General features: G+C 42.2%; 1 non-coding gene across 1 annotated transcript; it reads left to right on the forward strand.

Moving 5' to 3' along the window:
• Nucleotides 1-15213: 15213 nt before the first annotated feature.
• LOC132538441 (U6 spliceosomal RNA) lies at nt 15214-15320 on the forward strand. Its single transcript, XR_009549808.1, has one exon. It is a non-coding gene; the product is annotated as a U6 spliceosomal RNA (small nuclear RNA).
• The last annotated feature ends 375 nt before the right edge of the window (nt 15321-15695 follow it).

Here is a 15695-nt window from a genome sequence, read left to right on the forward strand (position 1 = left end):
TGGACTAGTAGTGTGGTTCAGTTGATGTCTACGCTAATTTAATCTGCAATTCCCTGGTGTTCCACGGAAATTGGACCCAGAATCCAGAACAATGTGAAATCCAAGTGCAGAGGAGCAGAAGCTTTGCTGGTTCACCCCGACGATCAGAGAGAGAGAGAGACACCTGCAGCCCTGCTTCCCCACTCGTGAAGCTTTGCCCCTGCAGGTGGGGACCAGGGGCTTGAACCCCGGTCCTTGTGCACAGTGATGCGCTTAACTAGGTGCGCCACCACCTGGTCCCCACATTTGAATTTTTTTTTTTACATGCCTGCAGGGTGGAGGAGATAATTACCATTTTTATCTTACTTTCCCCCCCTCCCCCCAGAGCACTACTCAGTCCTAGTTTATGGTGGGATGGTAGATTAAAACTGGAACTTTGAAGGCTCAGATTTAAGAGTCTCTTTGCATAAACATTATGTTGTCTCTCCAAACCCTGGCTTTTCTTCTTCTTTTTTCTTTTTTTTTTAATTTATTTCTTTATTGGGGAATTAATGTTTTATATTCAACAGTAAATACAATAGTTTGTACATGCATAACATTCCCCAGTTTCCCATTTAACAATACAACCCCCACTATGTCATTTATCATCCTTCATGGACCTGTATTCTCCCCAGCCACCCACCCACCCCAGAGTTTTACTTTGGTGCAATACGCCAATTCCATTTCAGGTTCTACTTGTGTTTTCTCTTCTGATCTTGTTTTTTCAACATCTGCCTGAGAGTGAGATCATCCCATATTCATCCTTCTGTTTCTGACTTATTTCACTCCACATGATTTTTTTCAAGGTCCATCCAAGATCGGCTTCTACTTCTTCTAGTGTTTGCCCTTCTTCTGTAGCCAGTCAACAGGTCAGGTTGAAAGCTGTCAGGAGCTGCTTGTTGCTGGCTTTGAAAGTGACTGGGATCCATGTGGATTCAGTGGCTAGGAAGGATCGTCAGTTTCCCCAATGAATGGGTACTCACGGGATGCACCACAAGAAGGTCGATCCAATGCATCCCCAAGATCAAGATCGGCTGAAAATGATAAAGTCACCATTTTTTACAGCTGAGTAGTGTGCGGGTATTTCTGTAACTTGGGGTAAAGAGTGGAGATTTCTGTTGTGTTTGATGAGCCTGAGTCAGTGGCAGTATTTTGAGAAATGTCAGGAACCTTTGATTGGGGTACATAAAATTGAGAGTGACAATACTTGAACATGTTTTTAAACACTTCACATTTTTGTATTTTCCTAGGTTCCCGTTTCTGCATTAATTTTACTTGTATAGTGGAAATATATATATATATATATGGCTCTGAAGTTTTCTCTTTGAAATGATGGTACCCCTTGGGTAAGGGAGATAGCATAATGGTTATTATGCAAAGAGACTCATGCCTGAGGCTCCAAAGTCCCAGGTTCAATCCCGCATACCACCATAAGCCAGAGCTGAGCAGCGCTCTGGTTTCTCTCTCAAATAAATAATAATAAAAGATGCTGTAGCCCCATGGACCAGAAAGCATCTTTTATTGGGAAGTGTTGCTTGCAGCCGAGGACTACAGTTACACGAATATATTGAGATACACTTTTGTGCTGACAATGTATCTTCTGTTAAGGTTGGTTTGGGGGGCGTTTTTTAAACGTTCAGGAAAAGGGGGGGGAAATGAACGGTGCAACAGCAGGTTAAGCGCAGGTGGCGCAAAGTGCAGGGACCGGCACAAGGATCCCGGTTCGAGCCCCCGGCTCCCCACCTGTAGGGAAGTCGCTTCACAAGTTGTGAAGCAGGTTTGCAGGTGTCTTACTCTCCCCCTCTCTGTCTTCCTTTCCTCTCTCGATTTCTCTCTGTCCTATCCGACGATGACATCAGTAACAACAACAATAATAACTGCAAAAGTAAAACAAGGGCAACACAACGGAATAAATAAATATTAAATAAGTAAATAAATAAAAGGTGCAAACTCTTTTGACCATGTTAAGTAAAAATACATAAAGCATTAGCCAATATGAGATGTTTACTTTTCTAAATATCCTCAATTTAGTGGACTCAAGATTTGTTACCAGGCAAGAGCTCAACAGAAAGGAGTGAGTGCGCTGGTCCTTAGGCATAGCTTGCATGTTTTGTATTTGGTTTTGGATCCTGTTAACTCACTGTGAATTGTGATGAGAGGGGGGTGTGTGTGGGGGGTCGGTTTGCTGATTATGTAGAGTTATTGGAGGGCTTGGATGAAAGAGTGACTTAGTTACTTGAGATAAAGACCACAGTAGTAGCTACAGCTCTTAGAGGGAAAAATCTGAAAATGTGGAGGCCAGTTAGGAAGCTCTGGCAATAGGGTGCCGGGTGGTGGCGCACCTGGTTGTGTTATGGAAAGCAGATGAATGCAGAGTGCACACTCCCCTGATTTACCCTATGTGGATTTTTAAAATGTATTTTTTAATTCCCTTTTGTTACCCTTGTAGTTGTTGTTATTGATGTCGTCGTTTTTGGATAGGACAGAGAGAAATGGAGAGAGGAAGGGAAGACAGAGAGGGGAGAGAAAGATAGACACCTGCAGACCTGCGTCACAGCTTGTGAAGTGACTCCCCTGCAGGTGGGGAGCCAGGGGCTCGAACAGGGATCTTTACATCGGTCCTTGCGCTTTGCGCCAGGTACGCTTAACCTGCTGCGCTACCGCCCGACTCCCCTATGTGGATATTTTAATCTATGTGCCAGATGGAGACATGTAGCCTAAGACTGCATTTCCTTTGTGCTTGCTCTCCTGGCAATTAAAAGAGTGGCAGTAGTTGCTACCCTCCTCCACTCCACATTCCTAAGCTAACAGACCCAAGACACGGGTGCTTAGAGGTAAAGCTGAGTAGGGAGGGATCCAGCTGTCTCTGGACTGATACATGCCAGGCACTAGGCCTCCCCTCCTCTGCCCATACCAAGGCCACAGATAAGAAGCATGTGGCGCAATTACATGAAAGATGGCCTTTGTCTGTTTCTGCCTACTCTGTAATACTGAAGTAAACCTGCTCCCATCGCCCCTTTGGGGAGGGGGATGGCAATTAAAACAGTGGGCTTTTCCAAGGTGCACAGAGAACTTCCTGGGGTGATCGCCTATAACGCCAGTGTAATAAAACTCCTCTCTTTCACCAAGAACCGCTCTAGTCTTGTGCTTTGGGGATCATTTCTGTACCAGTTGAGCACACATGTTACAATGCACAAGGACCTGGGTTTAAGTCCCCGTTCTCCACATACAGGAGGATGTTTCACAATAGGTGAAGCAGTGCTTCAGGTGTCTCTGTCTCTCTCTCTGTCTCTTATCTCCTGCTACCATCTCAATTTCTGACTGTGTCTATCCAATAAAGATAATAAAAAATTACTATAAATAAAGATAATGAAAAGTTTTTTTTTTTTTAAAGGAACCTCTGGCAATCTAAGCAAAGGGCAATGGTGATTTGCATCAGACCTGTAGGAATGAAAGTGGTGAGGGAAGCGATCAAATTCTGTATATAGTTTGGAGGTAGAGCTGATAGGATTTGTTGTGGACTGTAAGAAAAGAACCAGAATTTTTTTTTTTTCTGTAACAACTAGAACGACAAAGTTCAGTTGACCAAAGTGAGAAAGGAAGAATTTGGCAAAGAAATTGGTAGCATTTTTAAATAATCCACTCATTAAAGAAAAATTGCAAGACATTTCCTAACTGATATTTAAAGTAATAAAATCTATGTGATTCATTGTAGGGTAATTGTGAAAGCCTGGTAAAGCATAGGGGAACTCCCATCCTAAAGATGGAGGTCTGGAAAGACACCCCACCTGTCAACCTCTCCCTTTCAGGGATGGAGCATGGAGGGAAAAGCTTTCCTAACTCAGTTTCCTCTTGTCAGTCTCCCAGGCTTCACAAAGGCCTACACGCCCTAACATTTAACTCATTCCCTGTTACAAACCAAATGGTTGCCTGCTTAAAAGTTCACTATAAGTTCACCATCTTTGATCACATACAAACCATACTCCATCATTCTGCCTTGTCAGTAATATAATAGTAAGACCCACACTCCATTTCCTCATTCTTTGATCACTACTCCTAGCATCAGTATTCTGCCTTTCTCTGTTTACCTCATCCTACTGGTATAATTACCATATTTTACTTAATACCTTTAGTTAATTAACACTCTCGCCCCACAGTAACTAATCACCCTGAACTCTCTTCTACGCCTATCAATTCTCGTCACTCCTTAGATCCTCCACCATGAGGGTACTGACCTTTTAGAAACCTATCATCGTTGACATGTGGAAAATGTTCTTTGTTCCATTCTGCTATTTAAACCCTGTCTCCTGTACAATAAAACGGATTTGTTCCTAGCTGAATTATCCCATGGTCCTCCGTCTGTTTGTGTAGCCACTAGCACTAGCACGGAGGTCAGTTGGCTTACTCTGTTGCAAGGCCACCCATGTGAGTGCCAGCAATTCATGGGCCAGGTGGTGGTGCACCTGGTTGAGCGCACATGTTACAGTGCTCAAGAACCCAGGTTCAAGCCCCCGGTCTCCACCTGCAAGGGGAAAACTTTGCGAGTGGTGAAGCAGGGCTGTAGGTATCTCTCTGTGTCTCTCTTCCTTCCTATCACCTCCTTCCCTCTCAATTTATGGCTGTCTCTGTCCAATAAATAAAGATAGAAAATTTAAAAAACATTAAAAATACGTGATTCAACAATACACTTTAATGTTTATATTGGGAAAATGTAGTATTGGTTACAAGTTTTAATCAATAAGTGGAATAATCTTTTATTTGCTTTACTATAAACATAATTTTCAGTTATACCTTAAAGCAGGGGGAAATCAGAGAATTACTCTGGCACATGTGACACCAGGGATTGAACTCAATGGCTCATTCTTCTAAATCCAAGATTAGTCGTTGCTCCATTCCTCAGGCTGCTAGTTAGACTTTTTTTTTTTTTTAAAGGAGACATAGACCGTAAGATAGGAGGGGTACAACTCCACACAGTTCCTACCACCAGATCTCCTTATCCCATTCTCTCCCGTGATAGCTTTCCCATTCTTTATTTCTTTATCCCTCTGGGAGTATGGACCCAAGGTCATTGTGGGATGCAGAAGGTGGAAGGTCTTCTGTAATTGCTTCCCCACTGAACATGGGTGTTGACTGGTCAGTCCATATAAACATTCTTTTTAGCCTATCATATATTCACTGTAAAGATTTCACATTTCAATTGTCTGGGAGGTGGTGCTGGACTATCAAGCATAGTGAGCTCATCCTTGGCAGCACATGTAACTCCCCCTAACTTTCTCATTAATAAGTAATTAAAATATTTTAAAAGAGAGAGAGAGAAATTGAGAGGGAAGGTGGAGGTAGGAGAGAGACAGAGACACACCTGCAGCCCTGCTTCACCACTCATGAAGCTTTCCCCCTGCATGTAGGGACCAGGGGCTTGAACCTGGGTCCTTGCACATTAACCAGGTTATGTGTGCACTTAACCAGGTGAAACACTACTTGACCCCTCATCTGTTTATAGTTTAAATCATTGTACTTGAAGTTTCTCCATAACTTCTATGCACCATCTCATCCTGTTCAGGTCAAAGAAGCATCTCTTTGTGTTTTCAGTTAACAAATGCACTGTTCATATCTACTTCCATCTCCCACAATGATTTTATTTTATTTACTTTATTGTTATTATTTTAAATTTTATTATTATTTTTTTACCAGAGTGCAGCTCAGTTCTGGCTTGTGGTGCTGGGGATAGAATCTGGAAGAGTTAGTGCCTCAGGCATGAAAGGCTTTTTTGCATAACCATTATACTGTCTCCCCAGCCCGCCCACAATGATTTTAAAGTCTCAGATTGTCTGAAAAGTCTTAACATGTTTTTTGCATAGAAAAAATACTTCTTGACTACCCAATTGTAGCTGTAGGGGTTGAAGCCATGACCCTGGGGCCTCAGGTATCAAAGTCTTTTGCATAACCATTAAATTATCTCCCCTGGCTAGTACTTGAGTGACAAGATACTTTGTAAGTTTTTTTTAAAATTTTTTTTATGAATGTCTATTAGCACCATTCCCACTACCATAGGCCTGAGTTCCTATCCCCACCCCCCTGTAGTAAAGCTGAAAATCTACCCTCACCCTCCACCTAGAGTTTTTTTTTTTTACTTTGTTGCAATACTCCAACCTTAATTCTTCCTGCCTCTGGGGTGTCTTGGTTTATGTAATTCTGGGCATATTATCACTCATTTAGTCCCATTGTGACCACACTGCTCTTAACTATGCTTTCTAATCAATATTCTAATAATATTTTAATAATGATTTTCTCAAAGAATGTGCTTTGATTTCCTTACATGCAAGTCTCACCTAAAGTATGCATGGAACTATGAAGGACCTTCTGTTTTCTGTTCATATTATTATTTAAATATTTTATTTATTTATTTCTATGAGACAGGGATACAGAGAGAAAGATACACACTGAAAAAGAGAGAGAGAGAAGAGAGAGAGAGAGAGAGAGAGAGAGAACACTGAGAATCCCCAACAGAGAACATTACAACTGAGAGAGCCTTAAAACCTCAGGCATGGAAGTCTTTTACAACCATTATGCTGTCTCCCCAACCCTATTATTTAAAAACAGACAAAAGCCATGTCATTTATTATCAATATGTTTTTTTTCCCCAACCAGGGTTGTCACTGGTTTCAGTACCAACACTAAGAATCCACCACTACTGGCGGCCATTTTTTCCATGTTTCTCTCCTTCTTCCTCTCTACCTTTCCCATGCCTCTCAGTTTCTGTCTTTATTAAGTAAATAAAATATGGGGTCAGGTGGTGGAGCACCTGGTTAAGTGCTCACATTACAGTACGGCAATAACACAGGTTCAAGCCCCTGCTCCCCACCTGCCAGGGAAAGCTTCACCAGTGGTGAAGCAGGGCTGCAGATATCTCTTTCTATCTCTCTCTCTATCTATCTGCCTCTCTCCTCTCAGTTTCTGTCTCTATCCAATAATAAGAAAGTGAAAATTCAATAAATAAATAAAATATTTTTAAAAGAACTCAGTTGTGATATAGCATATCAGAATATGCTTTAATCATTCCTTGACAGAAATAGATGGAAAACCATCCACAGATAAGATGGTAGGAGTTTGATAAACTACCTTCTGTGGTCTAAGAGGTGGTGCAGTGGATAAAGTGTTGGACTCTCAAGCATTGAAGTCTTGAGTTCGATCCCCAGCAGCTCATGTACCAGAATGATGTCTGGTTCTTTCTCGCTCTCTTCCTATCCTTCTTAGTAATAAATATATTAAAAATATATTTTTTAAAAAACTACCTTTCTACTGAGGAAGACTTATTTTGGGGGTCATATTTAAGTAAATTTTAATGATAACCTATGATTTTACCTTTATTATCTAATAAAATATGTAAATGAGAAAATTTTTTTGTATATAGAACTTTACACAAGAGTTCTTTAGGTTTTCTCTCTCTCTCTCTCTCTCTCTCTCTCTTTCCTGCTCTGGCTTATGGTGGGGATTGAACCTGGGACTTGGGGTGATAGGCAGGAGGCATAACCATTATGCTATCTAGACTACCCCTACATTCTATACTTTTTTTTAAAAAAATTATTTATTTCCTTTTTGCCAGGAACCATTTCTCTGCTTGATAGATGATAATAAGCTTTGAAACAATGGAAGCCCTCGAGACAAGTTTTATTTCCCCTCTGGGTAGGCCATTTCCCCTCAGGTAAACCATTTATCAGTAATCAAGTAAGACAACACACAGTTGTGGTAATAAACATGGTTTCAGCCATTGTTTGTTGCAAGGAACATTCTACTTTGAAGTTTGCTCCCCCTCCTCCTCCTCCAGCATCTCTGCCTCCCCCTTCCCCCTATGTTCCCCCTTCCCCAAAGCCTTAAAATGCCTGTGAACACAATAAAATTTTGCAGCTTGATCAGAAACTTGTCTTGCTGTCGTTCTTTCATATCTCTTGTCCCTGTCATTCCAGTTCTTTTAGGTTCCCAGCCCCTGTTCACCGCCCCGCTGGTCAGGGCACCTTTTGTTGCCCTTGTTTTATTGTTGTAGTTATTATTGTTGTTACTAATGTCGTTGTTGCTTGATAGGGCAGAGAGAAATGGAGACAGGAGGTGAAGACAGAAGGGGGGAGAGAAAGATAGACACCTGCAGACCTGCTTCACCACCTGTGAAGTGACTCCCCTGCAGGCGGGGAGCCAGGGCTCAAACTGGGATCCTTAGGTTAGTCCTGCGCTATTGCCCGACTCCCCATTCTGTACTTAAAGTCACTTCAACAAGCTATTTTATAATATGTTATTCTGTTTACCAGTCTGTTATGTCATAAGTGAAATAAAAGGTTACAAGTTGCGCAAAGCACAAGGACCGGCATAAAGATTCCGGTTCGAGCTCCTGGCTCCCCACCTGTAGGGGAGTCGCTTCACAAGCAGTGAAGCAGGTCTGCAGGTGTCTGTCTTTCTCTCCCCGCCTCTGTCTTCCCCTCCTCTCTCCATTTCTCTCTGTCCTATCCAACAATGACGACATCAATAACGACAATAATAACTACAACAATAAAATAACAGGGCAACAAAAGGGAATAAATATTAAAAAAAAATTTTTAAAAAAAGGTTACAAGTGCTCAACAAGTCTACTTGTTTTTACTACTATTTTCTTTCTTTTTTAAAAAATTTATTTCTTTATTGGGGAATTAATGTTTTACATTCAACAGTAAATACAATAGTTTGAACATGCATAACATTCCCCAGTTTCCCATTTAACAATACAACCCCCACTATGTCATTTATCGTCCTTCATGGACCTGTATTCTTCCCACCCACCCACCCCAGAGTCTTTTACTTTGGTGCAATAAAACTATTTTCAACACTTGAGTTGGGTGCAGACACTTGTGTGAGCCACTGGAGGGCAGCAGAGGAAACTACTTGAAAGCTGTTTCTAAAATCACAGTGTACCTTATAGCACAAAGCTCAAGGACCCTCGTAAGGATTCGGTTCCAGCCATGACTTCCCCACCTGCACGGAGGACTCTTCACAAGCAATGAAGCAGGTCTGCAGGTCTAAACCTCCCACCCCAATTTCATCCTGCCCCTCTAGGGACAGATAGAAACAGGGTAGGGGTATGGATCGACCTGTCAACGACCATTTCCATCCAAGAAGCAACTACAGAAGCCAGAACGCTCACCTTTTGCACCTTCCAAAAAATAATTTTGATTTATGCTTCCAGTGGAAGGAGAAATGATACGGGAAAGATGACCAGAGAACTCTAAACTCCAACTACTTCAGGAACCAGAGAGAGGAGGAGGAAAAAGGGAGGGACATTTGGATATAATCCCTGTGCGTGTGACTTGGAAAGGAAGAGAACATGAGACCTAAAAAAAGGCCCAATATATTCAAATATAGACAGATAGTTTTACAAATAATAGTTTTATTTATTTATAAAAAGGAAACACTGACAAAACCATAGGATAAGAGGGGTACAACTCCACACAATTCCTACCACCAGAACTCCGAATTCCATCCCCTCCCCTGATAGCTTTCCTATTCTTAAACCCTCTGGGAGCATGGACCCAAGGTCATTGTGGGATGCAGAAGGTGGAAGGTCTGGCTTCTGTAATTGCTTCCCTGCTGGACATGGGCATTGGCAGGTCTATCCATACTCCCAGCCTGTCTCTCTCTTTCCCTAGTGGAGCAGGGTTCTGGGGAATAGGAGCTCCAGGACACATTGGTGGTGTTGTCTGTCCAGGGATGTCTGGTTGGCATCATGTTAGCATCTGGAACCTGGTGGCTGAACAAAGAGTTAACATACAAAGCCAAACAAATTGTTGACTAATCATGAACCTAAAATCTGGAGTAGTGCAGATGAAGAGTTGGGGGGAGGTTCTCCATTTTGTAGATAGCTAGTAGGCATACTTTAGTTATATTCCAAGGGGCCTGTGGCTATATTAGTTTTTTTTTTTCCCTGAGCCTGAAATCTGATATGCAGATGAATCCTAGTTATTGTCTGGGGAGATGATGTCATGGCTGGAAAAAGGACCAGAAAGCTGGATCAGAAAATAGATTAGCTCCCAAATATGGGAATGGTGTATAAGTATTGTTGACTATAAACCCCATCGATTTGATGTGATCTGGGGCCCATATTCAGCTTAGGAGCCTATTTGACCTCTGCATTCCTCTAGATCTGAGCTCACATTCTGTGGTCATGGGTAGGAACATTCTAAGCTGCCCCAGTTTCAGGACCCATCCTCCTCAGGTATAGGTAGCATAGAAAATGTTGTCCTGGGAGTCGGGCTGTAGCACAGCGGGTTAAGTGCAGGTGGCGCTAAGCTCAAGGACCGGCGTCAGGATCCCATTTCGAGCCCCCGGCTCCCCACCTGCAGGCAGGTCCCTTCACAGGCGGTGAAGCAGGTCTGCAGGTGTCTGTCTTTCTCTCCCCCTCTCTGTCTTCCCCTCCTCTCTCCATTTCTCTCTGTCCTATCCAACAACAACGACATCAATAATAACTACAACAATAAAAAACAACAAGGGCAACAAAAGGGAATAAATATAAAATAAAATAAAATAAAATATAAAAAAAAAGAAAGAAAATGTTGTCCAGCCTCCCTTCAGAGGATCGGACATTCTCTACCATTGTTGATTCAAGTTGAGGGCAAGGTCCTATGGGGGCCCACAAAGGGGTCTGTTTTGTTGTTTCTGATAGAGATGACAGGTAACAATGGAGAGAGGGATTTATTGGAGGTCTAGGCCCATCATGTCTGTTTGGGAATCTCAGGACTCCCTGAGTAGGGTCCCAGTTGATGGGGTGGCCTGATAGTGACTAAAGAATCATCATTAAAGTATGCCAGTCTCTTGCCCTTATTCAGCTTTTGCAGTCCTTGCTTTGATAAGGATAGTTTGGGAGTGAGTGAGGGAAGTATAATAGGAAATAGGTGAGGAGGGTAGCTAAGCCTAAGTGGACACTATTTCATTATGAACTTTATACTGACTCACTGCAGACTATTGTGTATTTTTGCTTTCAGGTATATATTTTGTCCTAATTTATGGATACATGTGAACATATGCCCTATCTCATGGGACCTGGTCTATATCTAGATTTTGGGACTTTGTTAGGAAGTGAACCTCCTGGAATGGAATTAGAGAATCCTATGAAAGGAAAGGTCTCACCCAAGTAATGAGGCTGAAGGGCTGACATTCCATGCCTGACATCTCTGGACACAGTCTGAAGTGAAGCATGCTGAGCTGGTACTCGTTGCGTTGATTAGGTTGGGATCAGCAGGTGTGATATCGTTTGGTATGAATTGAGAGAAGCATGCAGGAAAGTGAGCCCCACCCTAGAGGTTCCAGGACTGGGGGAAATAGAAGCTCTATAGAGGAAGTGGGAGGTTCCTGCTGTGTTGGGGCTTAAGAAGGCAATAGATAGTTATTGCTATAATCACATTATTTGGCAATTGGGTTAACTTTGAAATATCCCTTTATTAGGATTTGCTGTATCATACACAACATCACCATATTTTATATTCTTTGATATTATTTGTATATAGCTGTGACACCGGCTGCTTCTGTTCTCTCTGATCTAAGCTTTTAAGAGAGTCAACGTATCAAAGACTCAGTCTGTGCATTAAAAAGTTTGAGACATTCAATTTTCCCCCTCATATTAATTAAATAGTCATTTATATGATGACAAATTAATAGGAGTGTACATAAACACCATTCCCACCACCAAAAGACTATGTCCCATCCCACTCCCCCACTACCCCCCCCCAACCCGCCCCATGAAGCCGAACATACACCCTCACCCTCAACCCAGGGTTTCACTTTGGCGTCCTACTCCAAAGAAATAATAGCTTTATCCGCAACCTGGGGAGAACTGCAGCTTAACAACGGAGGAAATGGGGATCGAGCACTCTGGCAGTGGGAACAGTGAAAAGTTATACCCCTGTTTGTTATCTTGCAAATTTTTTTTTTTTCCCCAGAAAATCTCAAATCACATTAGAAAAAATGTTGGGTATGTTTGTTCATCACCATGGTAGGTTTGCTACTTATCCTGTGCTGAAATAGTCCCAAGTCATAAGCACCTTAATCTGGGGATGATTCTTCCTGGCAGTTTATACTAAATTCTTATTCTAGCACCCCTTTGATTTTTAAAAATGTCCCCATTTTTAAATTAGTCCCTAATGGGTCTAATCAATAATTGCTCTGTTTTCAGGGCAAGACAGTTGTCACCATGTGCAAGGACCCTTGTTCAAGCCCCCAGCCCCTCCCAACAGGGAGAAAGCTTCACAAGTGCTTAAAAAGTACTGTAGGTAGTCGGGCGGTAGCGTGAAAGGTTAAGGGCATGTGACACAAAGCGCAAGGACCAGTTTAAGATCCCAGGTTGAGCCCTGCAGGGGGGTCACTTCACAGGCAGCAAATCAGGTCTGCAGGTGTCTATCTCTCCCCCTCTCTGTCTTCCCCTCCTCTCTCCATTTCTCTCTGTCCTATCCCACAACAATGACAACAACAATAATAACTACAACAACAATAAAAAGGGCAATAAAAGGGGAAATAAATAAATAAATAAATAATTTTTTTTTAAAAAAAAGTACTGCAGATTCTCTCTCCTTCAGCCTTCAGTTTCTCCCTGTCCTAGTAAAAAGAGAGAAAAGTAAAATGACCTCAGGGAGGAGTGGTCAGTGCAGGCACTGAACCATAGCAATAACCCTGGCGGCAATAAAAAAAGAAGTTCAGGTAGGGGTAGATAGCATAATGGTTATATAAAGAGACTCATGCCTGAAGCTTGAAAGTCCCGGGTTCAATCCCCAGCACCACCATAAGCCAGAGCTGAGTCTGGTTTAAAGAAAGAGGGGGGAAAAAAAAGCCTTCATTTTCACAAATTCTGACAGTCAAGGAATAAAAAAGGTTGCCAGTGTGTTTAATTTCCCATTTTTATCAATAGGAAATGGAGACATGAAGACTTCTGTTGGGATGACAAAACTTAAATCTGCATTCCTTTGTTCAATTTTATATTCAGAGGTAACTGCCATCTCTCTCTCTACCTCTTCCCCAGTCTTTCACTCCTTATGCAGCATAATAATTAAACAAACAAACAAAAAAAGAATGCTAGGACCAGTGAAATCCATCAGGCATAAAGTCGCAACATAGCTCTGACAACAAGAAGGAAAAAGGAAAGAGAGAGAGAAAGCATACAAGCCAAACCACAAGATTTGGTATTATAGCTAAAAGCATTGGTAGCGAAATTCAAGGTAGTATTAGCACATAATTAACCTTAACTATATGTTCTTAAATTACAGAAATGTATGAAGCATAAAGGGGAAGGAGTACAGTGTTCTCAGTGAAAAAGATTTTATCTGACTGAAAAAGAACAGAGTAATACTTGGGGCAAAAATAAGACCGAGAATTTTATTTAATTAAAATAGGTAACACGGGAGTCAGGAGGTAGTGCAGCAGGTTAAGTGCACATGGCGAAGTTCGAGCCCCCGCCTCCCTACCTGCAGGGGAGTCGCTTCACAAGCGGTGAAGCAGGTCTGCAGGTGTCTTTCTCTCCCCCTCTCTGTTTTCCCCTCCTCTCTCCATTTCTCTCTGTCCTATCCAACAACAACGACAACAATAAAACAAGGGCAACAAAAGGGAATAAATAATTTTTAAAAAAATAGGTAGCATATGGTGAAATCTTACAGATATATGCTGCTTTTGAAATGTTCATATTTAAAAGCTATAAAAGGATATGGAATCTTTCATGCCAGCCAGAAGAGTTAAATAATATTTATAATCATTTGCTAGAAGGCTATCGTGGAAGGCCATCATTAAGTGGCTCCCAACACTATCAGTGTAGGGCTTGATGATAGCACACATGCTTGAGTGCATACACTGCAGTGCAAAAGGACCCACACTCAAGCCCCCAGGCACCACTTGCAGGGGGGAAGCTTCACAAATGGTGAAGCACTGCTGCAGGTCTCATTCTCTCTATCACCCTTTTCCCTTTCATCTTTTTTCTTTTTTCTACTAGAGCACCGCTCAACTCTGGCTTGTGGTGGTGCAGGGGGTTGAACCTGGGACTTTGGAGCCTCAGGCACGGGAGTCTCTTTGCATAACCATCATGCTATCTATTCCTTTTAATTTCTTTCTGTCTTATCAAATAATGTCAGCTGCGCTGCAGAGAAGAGAGAGAAAAGATCCGTAGCGAAGAGGGAACACAAATCTTTATTTGCACGGGCATCTCAGAGTTGGGTGAGAGCGCAGTGGTTCAGGCCATGAGGAGGTAGCAAAAATGGCTGCCTCCCGGACCACCCTCCCTTGCGTCTAATCACCAATGTGAAAAGAGGGCAAGAGAGAAGAGGGGCAGAAGAAGAAAGGCTTTATAGGGCAATAACCAGGAGTGACGTGTTGGGACAGGATTGGTTGAAAAAGGCACTGAGAGAATATGGCGGGAAGTGGCAACAAAGCCTGAGGGGACAGCTTGGCAGATGTGACTGCATCTGCATAATTCCCCAGCAAAGTACAATCACTGTACGTCTACATTCTAAAAGGATGTGCAGTAAGGGCTTCCAGAACTGAGTAGAATGAAAGTTTCTTGGGATTTTTATATAAACAACCATTATCTTCTGACAAATTATGTGATGCTTTCACTTCTTTGCTTCTGCAGTTAGTTGAAAATCTCCTTAAAATCTTTTTATTGGGAGTCGGGCAGTGGTGCAGCTGGTTAAGGCACATGGCACAACGTGCAAGGACTGGAGTAAGGATCCCAGTTCAAGCCCCCGGCTCCCCACCTGCAGGAGGTTGCTTCGCAAGTGGTGAAGCAGGTCTGCAGGTGTCTATCTTTCTCTCTTCCTCTCTGTGTTCCCCTCCTCTCTCCATTTCTCTTTGTCCTATCCAATAACAACAGCTATGACAACAATATCAACTACAACAAGCACAAAAACAAGGGCAACAAAATGGGAAAAATAGCCTCCAGGAGCAGTGGATTCATAGTGCAGGCACCAAGCCCCAGCAATAACAATGGAGGTAAAAAAAAATTTATTGTGGTATATACATAGAAAACCAGTTAATCAAATTTTGAGAATTTTGTAAAGCTAGTATGTCTAATGCAGGAGAATTTTTAAATTTCTCAGATGAAAGGAGTTAGAGAATTTCAGATATGAAAAAACCATGTAATTAGTAGATATGACCTTTCATATTTACAGGGTTCATTTTTATCAGAGTCAAACCAGGACTTTATTGCTTGTTTCAGCAGCACATATACTAAACTTGGAACAATACAGAGAACTTTGGTATAGCCCCTGTGTGAGGATGACATGCAAATTCACAAAGCATTCCATATTTTTAAGATATTGCACAGTTAAAAAAAAGCTAGGACTCTATATTTCCTTTTCAAAATTTTTATTTTTATTTATTTTATTTATTATTCAGTAGAAATTGAGAGGAAAGGGGACAGTAGAGAGGGAGAGAGGCAGAGAGACATCTGCAGCTCTGCTTTGCCACATGTGAAGCTTTTCCCTGCTGGGCTAGCGTTGCGGGCAGGAGAGAGGATCCAGGGACTCCTGGAGGCGTGGTAATACAATTCTTTATTGAATTGATGCGGGGCCCCAGAGTCTGGTGAGAGCACAGCGGGTTAGGCTACATGGGCCGCCTACCACTCTGCATGCCAGCCCTTCTCTAGGTCGGGATGCAGGAGAGAAAAGAGAGCAAAACCAGGAACA

Source organism: Erinaceus europaeus, chromosome 4, assembly GCF_950295315.1.
Source record: "Erinaceus europaeus chromosome 4, mEriEur2.1, whole genome shotgun sequence".
NCBI lineage: Eukaryota > Metazoa > Chordata > Mammalia > Eulipotyphla > Erinaceidae > Erinaceus > Erinaceus europaeus.